A 12,576-nucleotide genomic window follows, 5' to 3' on the forward strand; every position below is an offset into this window, starting at 1 on the left:
AGATCAATTGCAAAGGGAGGTCCCAGGACTACAACTGGGAAGTGCTCAAGAGAGCGAAGTTAGTCCACATTAGAAATGAAGGCAGAGGGCTCCAGGAGGGATGACATCAGGGGGGAAAAATAGATGGGGATGGGTGGGAACTGGTGACATTGTGTGAAAAATTGGATCAAGTAGTATTTTGCTTTGTTGATGGAGGATATACAAACAGCAAGAAATTCTAACAAAGCCAAGAAAAAATAATCCAAAGAAATCTGCTTTGGGAAATAAGAAGTTGACACAGAAACGTGAACAAAATATCCTACTTAGCTCATCAGGGAGCAATATTTACATTTTCACAATATTGCATACACCGAGTCTTGATCTAAGCAGAAATGTGCTAGAATTCCGCTGTGAGGATATCTATGCGTGTGTGTGTGAAATAGTGTAAAAATGTGAAATCCTTGGCTTTCCTCATTAGAAGTCACCAGATAATTTTGATGAGAAAACACTGAAAAAACTAGAAATACCAACTTAAGTATGTGTTTAGATTAATCAAACTAAATAGCAAGAGAAAATGTATATACAGTGGTTGCCTCTAGGAAGTAGTTATCTAGGGTGGGAAAGAAAGGTTTAGGAGGCTGCTCTTTGTCATTGTAAACATTTTGCTACTATTCAGCTTTCAAAAATATGTACATGTAGGCTGGGCGCAGTGGCTCATGCCTGTAATCCCAGCACTTTGGGAGGCCGAGGCGGGTAGATCACCTAAGATCAGGAATTCGAGACCAGCCTGACCAACATGGAGAAACCCCATCTCTACTTAAAAAAAAAAAACACAAAATTAGCCCGGCGTGGTGGGGCATGCCTGTAATCCCAGCTACTCGGGAGGCCGAGGCAGGAGAATCACTTGAACCTGGGAGGCAGGGATTGCAGTGAGCCGAGATTTCGCCATTGCACTCCAGCCTGGGCAACAAGAGTGAAACTCTGCCTCAAAAAAAAAAAAAAGTACATGTATTCGTTTGATAAAAATAAATAAATATGTTTTTAAAAATAAGAATAGAGTCCCACACCATCAGGTATTTCTGATGAGGGCAGGCAAACCCTGAAGTGGAGCTTAGCCCACTGGGTTTCTGACTTGGTCCAGGAAAGAATTCAAGGGCAAGGCAGAGGCAGAAGAAAACAGCCTTATTGAAGTGTTACAGCTTGGCAACTACTCCTGCAGAGCAGGGTTACCCCATGGGCGGAGAGTAGCAGCTCAGAGCACTTTTGCAGTCATATTTATGCTGACTTTTAATTGCATGCACACTGAAGGGTGGTTTATGCAGAAATATCTAGGCAAGGGGTAATAACTTTTGGGTCATTGGGTCATTGCCATGCAAAGGGGCTGTAAAGCCCCAGTGTTGCCATGGCAACAGTAAATTGACATGGCACACTGATGGGCATGTCTGATTGAAAGCTCTTTGCCCTGGCCCTGTTTTAGCTAGTCCTCAATCCGGTCTGGTGTCCGAGCCAAGCCTCTGGAGTCAAATCCCACCTCCTACATTATTTCCAAATCTTCAGCCTAGATGCAGCATACTTTTTAAGTGGTTTATTTTCAGGAAAGAGTTAAATTTACCTTAATTGCAGGAGGTAAAAAAAATCATTGTGCTCTGACATTGCCTTTTGTGGAGTCAATTGATTCTTTGGGTTCTCCCTCCAAAAAAATACTGCCAAGAGAATAAAAAAGGACCAGTGCTGAATGTTGGTTAGAATCATGTACGATGGGACTGAAATTTAATGAGCATGCATTTTAGTCACTAAAATGATGCTTCAGAGTTATAATAAAGAACAGTTAGATGGATCTGTGATGCGATAATGAAATGCTATTTCAGCCTGTAAGATGTGAAAAACCTCTTTCTATAAAAGCCTCACCAGTGGGCACATTTTAGCTGTTGCCATATCTGCATCTATAGTAACAAACATAAATAATTTACACACAATTTGTCCCTCATAAGAAGAGAGTAAAGAAAACATAAATGGGGGGTCACGAGCATGTCAACCATAGGCCTACCCTCTATTTCCAAAAGAAACCCAAGCTCAAATAGCCCATTCCACTGTCAGAACATGGGTATGAATTTATGTCCAAATTCTCAGCTCAGGAAATGTGCCTGTGATGAGGTTTGACAGGGAAACGAGAGAACAAAAAAATCAGAATTAGCGGACTTCCCTGTCTCTCTTCAGCCAACCATGCCCTACTTGAATTCTCTTCTCTAGTGTTCCTTTTTTTCCACATTTATCTGTCCATCACCTTCCTCCTCTCTCAAAGCCATCTCCAATGCCCCTGCAAGGGAGCTTTGAGAAGGCTGAAGATCACTCTGGACCCTTTACTTCCTTTCTCCAGGCCCCCCTTGTATAGCTCCTGGAGGGAAGTTTTGTTACCCTTATGTGAAGGTGAATGTCTTTATTGATTTTTGGAAAATTTAAACATTCGAATCATTGATTCCAGTCCATGCTTGGTGAATGCTTGAAGGTGCTCCTTGGAACTGAATTGTGCTGGCACCCAAGCTAAGCAAAGTCAAGGGATGAATGAATAAAGCTTGTGCCAGTCCTCCAAGAGGTGTTTTACAGTGTGCTGCGGGTGGGTCATCTGTGTTAGGCAACAGGGGTACCTTAATGGCGCCGGTTCTGGGTTCTTCTCCCCTCCTTGACCAGGCACTGTCTGAACCCGCCAAAGGAGGGCCAATCAGAAAGAAGCATCTCCCGCGTTCCCTTGGGCCCGCCCCACGTAAGCCCAAGGGATATAAAACCCAGCACACCAGCAGCTCTCTCTCTTTTCTTCTCTTCTCTTCTCTTCTCTTCTCTTCTCTTCTCTTCTCTTCTCTTCTCTTCTTCTCTTCTCTTCTCTTCCTTCTCCGCTTGATACCTCCAATAAAGATCTCTTGACCGAGACCGGTGTAGTCTGATCCTTGCCCGGCCTCTTTCATTGGTGCTGTGACTCGGATCGGGAACACCCCACCCTTCCGTGGGATCCCGATCCTCTTCAGGCTCGGTCCAGACCCTGGCCGGTCTTCACCCATTTTCCTGTTCGCCGACCTCTCCACCCAACACCGGCCTCATCTCGGTAAGTCTCCCCTCCTGGTGTCCAACACCAGCCGACCAACTCCCGTCTCAGCCGCCCGCTCTCGGCCGCCGTAAATCTTACTCTGGACTCAGCCTGCAGGGAACGGAGTTTTCTCCCTCTCCTCCTCGCGTCTCCGGCGTGGGCCCCTCTCCTTCTCTCGTTAAAATCCTGGTACCAGGTGACCCACGGCCTCCCGCCTCTCAGAGGCTCCTCGGTCCTTCCGTTTCGGTGACGATGGATCCGGAGGCTCTGACTTGCTCCGCGGCAAGCGGCCAGCAGGGGGCGCCCTGCATAGCTCGTCGCCGTCTATTCCTTCCTCTCATTATGGGAGGCTCTGCATCCCTGCCGGCCGACTCCGCCCTACAATGTCTTTTAAATAATTTGTCGGCCCTTGGCCTCGCCTCAGACATCAAACCAAAACACCTAGTTAAATTGTGCACTCAAAACTGGCCCACCTACCCCCTAGACAACCAAAACAGATGGCCCACTTGTGGGTCCTTTGATCCCAACCTTCTCCGGGATCTCTACAACTATTGTGAACGAACAGGAAAATGGGCAGAGATCCCCTACGTTCATGGCTTCTTTCTTCTACGGGACAAACCCAACCTCTGCCTCCCTTGCAAGCCGCAACACCTTATCGCTGCTCTCAAGCTACCAACCTCTCCTTCCGCTCCCAACTTTGATGCAGCCGACGAATCCCCCCCCATACCACCACCCTCCACCTCATCTTCCAGTCGCCGCTTAACCGGTTGAAACCGGCTACCAACCCGGACCACGCGAAGAACCAAACTGCTTACGCCCCGCTCTCACGCATCTCCTAAGTCCTCTTCTCTGGCTTTCCGCCTCTCACATCTTTACACTTTCCTCCGCCGGCGGGCCCTCTTCCCAGCCCTATTCTCACTATGATAGAAAACGGCTGGGACCCTCTCTTCCACATGTTCCACTTCACCGTCTGGCTCCCACATCAATAAACACACTCCCTTCCTATATTATACCAATAAAAACAACGCCCCCTCCCGAGCCATACGTATCGACAACCCCGCCGACCCGGCCTGGGGCCAGTCAGTTACAGGAGGCATATATCCCAGCAATGCCTGGGCATATCCAACTCAAACCATAACTATTTCCCGTTCCCTCAAAACTGAGTATCCATCTCTATCCAAACCTTTAACCAGCTTCTCCTCAGAAACTACCAGCTCCTAGCGACTTGTGAAGACATGGCAGACTCCAGAGACAGTCTCACACCCTGCTGACCTCTTAAACGGCCAACGACCGGCAAAAGATACCCAGGATTGGGGGGGGAGGGGGTAGGCCTGCCCTCGCACCCTAAATTAACTACCATATTCTTTTCTCTTCGGGCAGACCAAACTCTACCCCTAGTACCCCAGATGGCTACAGCAAGCCGATTCTACCAATTCTTAAACACCCTTCGCTCGGACAGCTGGCTCATCGCAGACCCCTCTCTGCCCCTTGGCTGGCTCACAGCTTTGGACGACCTATACCTACAAGGAACATTCATTGACTTCACACCCGAGGAGGGGTTCATATATAGCACCCTACTACTTGGCCTTATACTCCTACTGTGCCCTGTCCACAACCCTCATATTCCTCCCATACCCCTCCCCCACAACGCCCCTGTTCAGCAGGAAGTAGCCAGACGAACTACAATGCCCATTTCCCCACTTCTTAAAAAACAAAAAAGGGAGGAATGTTAGGCAACAGGGGTACCTTAATGGCGCCGGTTCCGGGTTCTTCTCCCCTCCTTGACCAGGCACTGTCTGAACCCGCCAAAGGAGGGCCAATCAGAAAGAAGCATCTCCCGCCTTCCCTTGCGCCCGCCTCACGTAGGCCCAAGGGATATAAAACCCAGCACACCAGCAGCTCTCTCTCTTTTCTTCTCTTCTCTTCTCTTCCTTCTCCGCTTGATACCTCCAATAAAGATCTCTTGACCGCGACCGGTGTAGCTTGTTCTCCGCCCGGCCCCTTTCAATCTGAAAGTCAAGCAGAAAATCATGCTATTCCATCCGAGCCTGAGCCAGCACATGCTGGGAGTGAGAGAGCAGCCACCTTGCTAGACAGCTGCTGTCCCACTGGAAGAGAATATGCGTTCTCACTGAAATCTGAGAGGCTATATTAATCTAGAGAATCCAGAGAGACTGGAGAGCTTGCCTTCTGCTTTGAGGTCTCCTCCTCCTTCTTCTTGTTTTATTTTATTTTTAGAGATAAGGTCTCTCTCTGTCTCCCAGGCTGGAGTGCAGTGACACAATCATAGCTCACTGCAGCCTCAAACTCCTGGGCCCAAGCAATCCTCCCATGTCAGCCTCTTGAGTGGCTGAGACTTACAGGTATGTGCCACCATGCCTGTCTGATTTATTTCTTTTGTAGAGACAATGTCTGGCTATGTTACCCAGGCTGGTCTCAAACTCCTGGCCACAAGCAATCCTGCTACCTCAGCCTCCCAAAGTGTGCTCCTTTTTCTTTACAAGAGTGACCTAATAAGGGGTAGGGAATCCGTCTTGTGTCAGCATCTGCTTTCCCACCACCATCCCTGCAAGAGTGAGGGCAACAGCATTTCTAGGCTCATGCAGGGAGATTATGTGAAATTCTAATGGGTGGAAGGTGGGAGAAATGCTTGAAAGGAACATGTTTCAAAGGAAAAGTAAAAATAGTTGACAAAGGAAGGACAACCCCCAAACAAGAAGGACCTTCTTATGAATTTATTAATTTTACCTGCCCAGCCACCTTTCTCCCTTGTTTGGGGGAGGCACAGTGGAGTGGAGAAGAACACAGTTCTGCAGCTGGGCTAGCTGACTTGGAATTTTGTCTGCTGGTACTAAAGTACAACTTTAGGCAAGTTAGTTAATCTTGGGGACTCAGGTGCTTCATCTGTACAATAGAGCTATAGCACCTATATTGCTGAGAGGATGAAAGGAGCAATTCGATTGCTTTAGTCTGTTTTTACACTGCTATAAAGAACTGCCTGAGGCTGGGCGCAGGGTCTCAGCCCTGTAATACTGGCGCTTTGGGAGGCTGAGGTGGACGGATCACGAGGTCAGGAGATCGAGACCGTCCTGGCCAATATGATGAAACCCCATCTCTACTAAAAATACAAAAATTAGCTGGGCGTGGTGGCACGCAGTTGTAATCCCAGCTACCTGGGAGGCTGAGGCAGGAGAATCACCTGAACCCAGGAGGTAGAGGTTGCAGTGAGCCGAGATCACGCCACTGCACACCAGCCTGGGTGAAAGAGCGAGACTCCCTCTAAAAAAAAAAAGAAAAAAAAAAACCACCTGAGGCTGGGTAATTTATCAGGAAAAGAGGTTTAACTGACTCACAGTTCTGCATGGCTGGGGAGGTCTCACTCAGGAAACTTAATAATCATGGCAGAATAAGAAGGAAAAGCAAGCACCTTCTTCACAAGATGGCGGGGGCGGGGTAAGTGCCACACTTCTAAACCATCAGATCTCATGAGAACTCACTCACTGTCACGAGAACAGCATGGGGGAAACTTCCCCCATGATCCAATTACCTCCCACCATGCCCTCCTTCCACTTGTGGGGATTACAATTCGAGATGAGATTTCGATAGGGACACAGAGCCAAACCATATCATCTATAAGTACTTAAAACACTACCTGGTATCTTGTAGGTAATCAACTATGAATTTTCGTAGCTGTTATTTTTATATTGAGGAGCCTTAGGCCATGTAGCTGGGATGGAACTGAACTTCCTCCTTCCAGGGGCACACACATACATAACCCAAGATTGGCCAATCAGAGCACCAATTCATTAGTCTATGATAATTTGTTCCTAGGATGTAAAGAAATGTAAGAAACATTGGGAATATATTTCTTAACATATTATGGGAATATAAAATTATATAGCAACACTGGAAAACAGTTTAACAATTTCTTTAAATACATGCAACTACCATATAACTAAGCAGTTGTACTCTTCCATTTTCCCCTGAAAAATAAAAAGTCTTGTTCACAAAAAAAAAACCCATACACAAATGTTTATAACAGTTTTATTCTTAATAACCAAGAATTGGAAACAACTAAGATGTCCCTTAGTGGGTGAACCGTTAAACAAGCTGTGGCACAGCCATATGGACTACCACTTAGCAATAGAAGGAACTACTGTAGTGTAGACACACAAAACAACCCAGATGAATCTCCAGGGAATTACATGGAATGCAAAAACCTATTTCAAAAATATATGGTTCTATTTACATAGCATTGTTGAAATGATAAATTACAGAAATGGAGAACAGATTGCTCAGGGTCAAAGAGATGATGGGGGCAGGAAGGAAATGAGTATGGCCATAAAAGGACAGCTTGAGGGATTCTTGAGCTGACAGAAATGTTCTGTGCAACGTCAATGTTGTAAGATGTTACTATTAGGGAAATTGGGTAAAGGGTACGCAAGAACTCTCTGTATTATTTCTTGCAACTGCATATGACCCTACAATTACCTCAAAATAAGTTTAGTTAAAAACAAGCAAACCACCAAAACCTGTCCCAGGTAATTTTAATGTGTAGCCAAGGCAGAACATCTGATCTATTTCCTCCTATTTGTAGGCTTTTTTGTGTTTAATCCGTTCTTTATTTTGCTTAAATTCTGTAACCTATCGTTTGAATCTTTCTTATCAACACTTTAAATTTCCTTGCCTTCCGTATTCTCATATTTAAAGAGAGCTTCTTGTAAGCAGCATTTAGATAGTTTTAAAAAATCTAGTCTGACAATCTTTGATTTTTGTTTATCTATAATGAGAGTATTTTGTCAGTTATACTTCAGGTAGTTAATATTTGGAGTAAAATCTATCATCTTACTTTGTTCCCATTTTTTCTTTGTTCCTTTGTTTTTTATTTCTTTCTTATCCTTTTTTGATTATTTTTATTATTTTTTCTCCATTCACTCATTAATTCTATGTTATTTTAATCTGTACCCCAGAGGTTACAACATATATCTCTGACTTATATATTATAATATAAATTCATGCATTTATCACCTCTGTAAATTAAAGGATCATAGAACTCTTTATTTACCACCACCTAAACTTTTTGTGCTATTAATTATTCTGCATGTATTTAAACCCCACAAGACATCGTTGTCAGTGTCTTACATAGTAAATATTCATTCGTATATACTTACATATTTTATTGCTCTTTATATCTTCCTAAATTTCCATGCTGCCTACCTGGAAAGCATGAAGACAACCTTTAGTTTTTCTTTCCATGCACTTCTGCTAGTGACAAATTCTTTTAGTTTTTGTTCATGTGGAATGTCTTCTATATTTTTTCTTCGTTTTGAAAAGCATTTTAACCGGATATAATTCCGCATAGGCAGTGATTTCTTTTTTTTTTTTTTTTTTTTTTGAGACGGAGTCTCGCTCTGTCACCCAGGCCGGAGTGCAGTGTCGCGATCTCGGCTCACTGCAAGCTCCGCCTCCCGGGTTCACGCCGTTCTCCTGCCTCAGCCTCTCCGTGTAGCTGGGACTACAGGCGCCCGCCACCACGCCCGGCTAATTTTTTTTTTTTTTTTTTGTATTTTTAGTAGAGACGGGGTTTCGCTGTGGTCTCGATCTCCTGACCTCATGATCGCCCGCCTCGGCCTCCCAAAGTGCTGGGATTACAAGCGTGAGCCACTGCGCCCGGCCAGGCAGTGACTTCTTTCAATGTTTAAGATGGCATTCCATGATGTCCTGGCTTGAGTTGCTGGTGTTGAAAAGTCACTGTACTTTGAGGTTTATAGGTCATTTTCTCTCTGTCTGCTGTTAAGATTTTTTCTGTCTTTTGACTTTAACCATTTTACTGCTTGGGGCCTAGGTATGGATTTCCTCTGTCACACCTCTTTGGATTTGTTGCACTTATCAAATCTGCGACTTGAGTCTGTCATCAATTTGGGGAACATCTCAGCTAATTGTCTTCAAATATTGCTTCTGCCCTATGCACTCTGTCTCCATCTGGTATTACAATCACACAAGCACTTTCTTTGGGTTCCATGTGTCTCTTACACCCTTTTTGTTTTATATCCTTTCGACTTTCTCAAAGTTTCAGTCTGTTTGTTTTCTACTGACCATTCCTCTAGTTCTCTTTTCAGCAATGTCTAATCTTCTTTTAAACCCATGATTGAATTTCTAATTTCAGTTATAGTATTTTTAAGTTCTAGATTATTTTATAGGTTCAAGGTCTGTGGTGAAATTTGCCATCTTGCCATCTTTTCCTTGAGTATGTTAATCATGGTTATTATAAAATCTACTTCTGATCATTCCAATATCTAGATCACCTATGGGTTTGTACATATTGCCTTTTCTCTCTTTTTTTCTAATACATTGTTCTGTGTCTTGGCATGCCAGGTAATTTTTTTTTGAGTGCTGGGCATTATGTATGAAAAACTATAGAGGCTCTGGATGGTAATATATTATCTTACTTTGAGGAGGGTTTATCTTTCTTCCAGCAGGCAGGTGGGATGAGAAATTTTACCTCTATCCAGTCAGGAGCTGGGATGATACCAGGCCGTTCTTCAGTCTTTGTGAGCGCTAGCCTGTTCCCCATTTGCCCCTTCCACTGGGACATAGCCTTCTCTGGACAGGTCCTGAATGTCTAGTGTCTTTGTCTCTGGAGAAGACCCTGACCCCCTGCCATCCCCAAAGACCAGATCCCTCTGTGAGGCCCTTCGCTAGGACCTTTCTCTTTTTGCGTTTTGTTGTTCTGGACTTTTCTGCCTTCATCAGAGCCTTGCTGTCCCAGCTCATTCTTCATGAGAAGCTCTCTCTTGAGTAGTAACGTTAGTTTAATTTCAAAAACTACTTTTTCAATTGTATGACATGGAATTCAATCCTATTCACTGGAATGTGGCTAATGTATAATCTATCTTTTTTAACAAAGGTCTTTGATTTGCCTGCACTTTGCTGTGGGACACTGGATAAGTCACCATCCTATGGGGATTGTAAAAATGGCTTGGTGTCCTCTCGCTCACCCTTCATAACTCCACGACTCTCATGGCACACACCAGAGGACAATCTTGTTGTGGTGAGTAAATTTAGATGGAACATAAAAAGGTTAGCATCAGCAAACATTCGTATTTTTCCAAAGGATAGGCCAGCATGGATAACATGGTGAAACCCCGTCTCTACTAAAAATACAAAAATTAGCCTGGCATGGTGATATACGCCTATAGTCCCAGCTACTTGGGAGGCTGAGACAGGAAAATCGCTTCAACCCAGGAGGCAGAGGTTGCAGTGAGCCAAGATCACACCACTGCACTCCAGCCTGGGTAAGAGAGCAAGACTCCGTCTCAAAAAATAATAATAAAATAAAAAAATAGAAAAAGAGAATTCTATCAAGACTTGTTATCTGATACAGTTACAGGCATGACTGAAAGCAAGGAATGAAAGGATCTTGGCTCAATTGTCCATGCCGCAGTTACACATTACACAGGGTCAGGTTCCGAAGTCTACAGCAAAAGATAACATGTAGGCTGTTAGGCTGTAGAGAAATATTCTTGAAGAGCCCTTAAGTAGCTAAAAAGGAGAGTATGCATAACTAGGGAGGAGACTGATATTCCAATTCTTCATAGATCCAAAAAATTCTGTTTTTCTTTCAACAATAGAACTTAAGTTGACCATCAAAGTATTTGGTTTCTATTTAAAGATTATATCATATTTTATTTAGTTAGTTAGCTAGTTATTGAGAAGGGGTCTCACTGTGTTGCCCAGGCTGGAGTGCAGTGGTGAGATCATGGCTCACTGCAGCCTCGATCTCCCCAGGCTCTGGTGATCCTCCCACCTTAGCCTCCCAAGTAGCTGGGACTACAGGCATATGCCACTATGCCCTGCTAACTTTTTGTAGTTTTTGTAGAGATGGGGTTTTGTCATGTTGCCCAGGCTGGTCTCAAACTCCTGGGCTCAAGCTGCTTTCCCACCACAGTCTCCCAAAGTGCTAGGTTTACAGGTATGAGCCACCATGCCTGGCTTTAGAGGTAATATTATATTTTAAAATGTACATCTAAACACTAAAATCACATTGATGCTACAAGAGACAAATAGAAACTGAGACCATTTAGGGAAGAGTAGATTACACCTCTCATTGTATATTTGGCAAGGGAGGTGTGGTGGGCATCAGCTCACTGAGGAGCACGACAATGGAAATTACCATTGCTGGTTTCCCTCCGCAAGTGTGCAATTAAATTCCCATGAGTTAAGTGTGTATATTATGTGCTTTTTACTGAGACAGATTATGGGTGAAGGGAGTAAAAGACTCAAAGGTAAGAGCTACAGGTTATGGGATACAAATTAAATTAGCCAGGGCACTGAAATTACTAGCTGTGCCACTGTTTCTCAAGTGACAGAAAAAGAACTTGGAGTTTAACATAATAATCTTATAAAAGATAAAAGAGAGATCGCATATCATGTGTCTCTATTACTATGAGGTATCACACTTATATTCTTTTAACAATTGAAATGCTTTTACTGATGCAGAAATAGAAGATCTAAGAGGGATCCCAGCCCATTCATGGGGACCTACTCTCTTCATCTAAGACTGCCCAACTCACTGCCCACATTTCCCACATGCTGGAAATTTGTTAAATGCCTTGAGTTGAGGGATCCTAGTTGTTCTGAGCTCTCTGTTATGTTTTCCCTCCACTTAGGCTTAAATAAGCAAAGTAATAAGTTGCAATAATAATAGAAGTATGACTTGCTGGCTGAGATCATATATATATATATATATATATACACACACACACATATGTATGTATATGTATATATACACATACACATGTTTACCAATATATATACACACACACACATATATATATTGGTGGTTACTTTTTTGTGTCAGTGTGAATGGGCTAAGGGATACCCAGATAACCCAGGTAAAACATAATTTCTGGATGTGTCTGTGATGGTGTTTCTGGAAGAGATTGGCACTGGAATTGGTAAATTAAGTAAAGAAGATCATCCCCACCCATGTGGGTGGACATCACCTAGTCTGATGAGGACCCAAATAGAGCAAAAAGGTGGAGGCAGAGCAAATTAGAAATTTGGCCTCTCTCTCCTTGAGCTGGGGCATCCATCTTCTCCTGCCCTCTGACATCTGAGATCCTGTTTCCCAGCCGTTCAGAGACTTGCAACATCACAAACCTCCTCCTCCTCTTCTCCTCCCTCTTCTTCAGCCCTCAGGCCTTGCACTGGGACAATGGGATGCCCACCATTAACCAAGGGCTCCTTGGTCCTGGGCCTTCAGACTCAGTCTGAATTACACCACCAGCTTCCTCATTCACCTGCTCGCAGGTGGCAGATCTTGGGACTTCACAGCCTCAAAAATCACATGAGCAAATTCCTGTAATAAGTCTCCCTCTCTCTATCTCTCTCTCTCCCTCTCTCTCTCTCTCTGGAGAGAGATGGTTCTGTTTCTCTGGAAAACCCTGACACACACACACACACACACACACACATATACACACATTTATACACACACATACACGTACATACCATGC

Source organism: Hylobates moloch, unplaced genomic scaffold (assembly GCF_009828535.3).
Source record: "Hylobates moloch isolate HMO894 unplaced genomic scaffold, HMol_V3 SCAFFOLD_22, whole genome shotgun sequence".
In the NCBI taxonomy this organism is placed as follows: Eukaryota; Metazoa; Chordata; class Mammalia; order Primates; family Hylobatidae; genus Hylobates; species Hylobates moloch.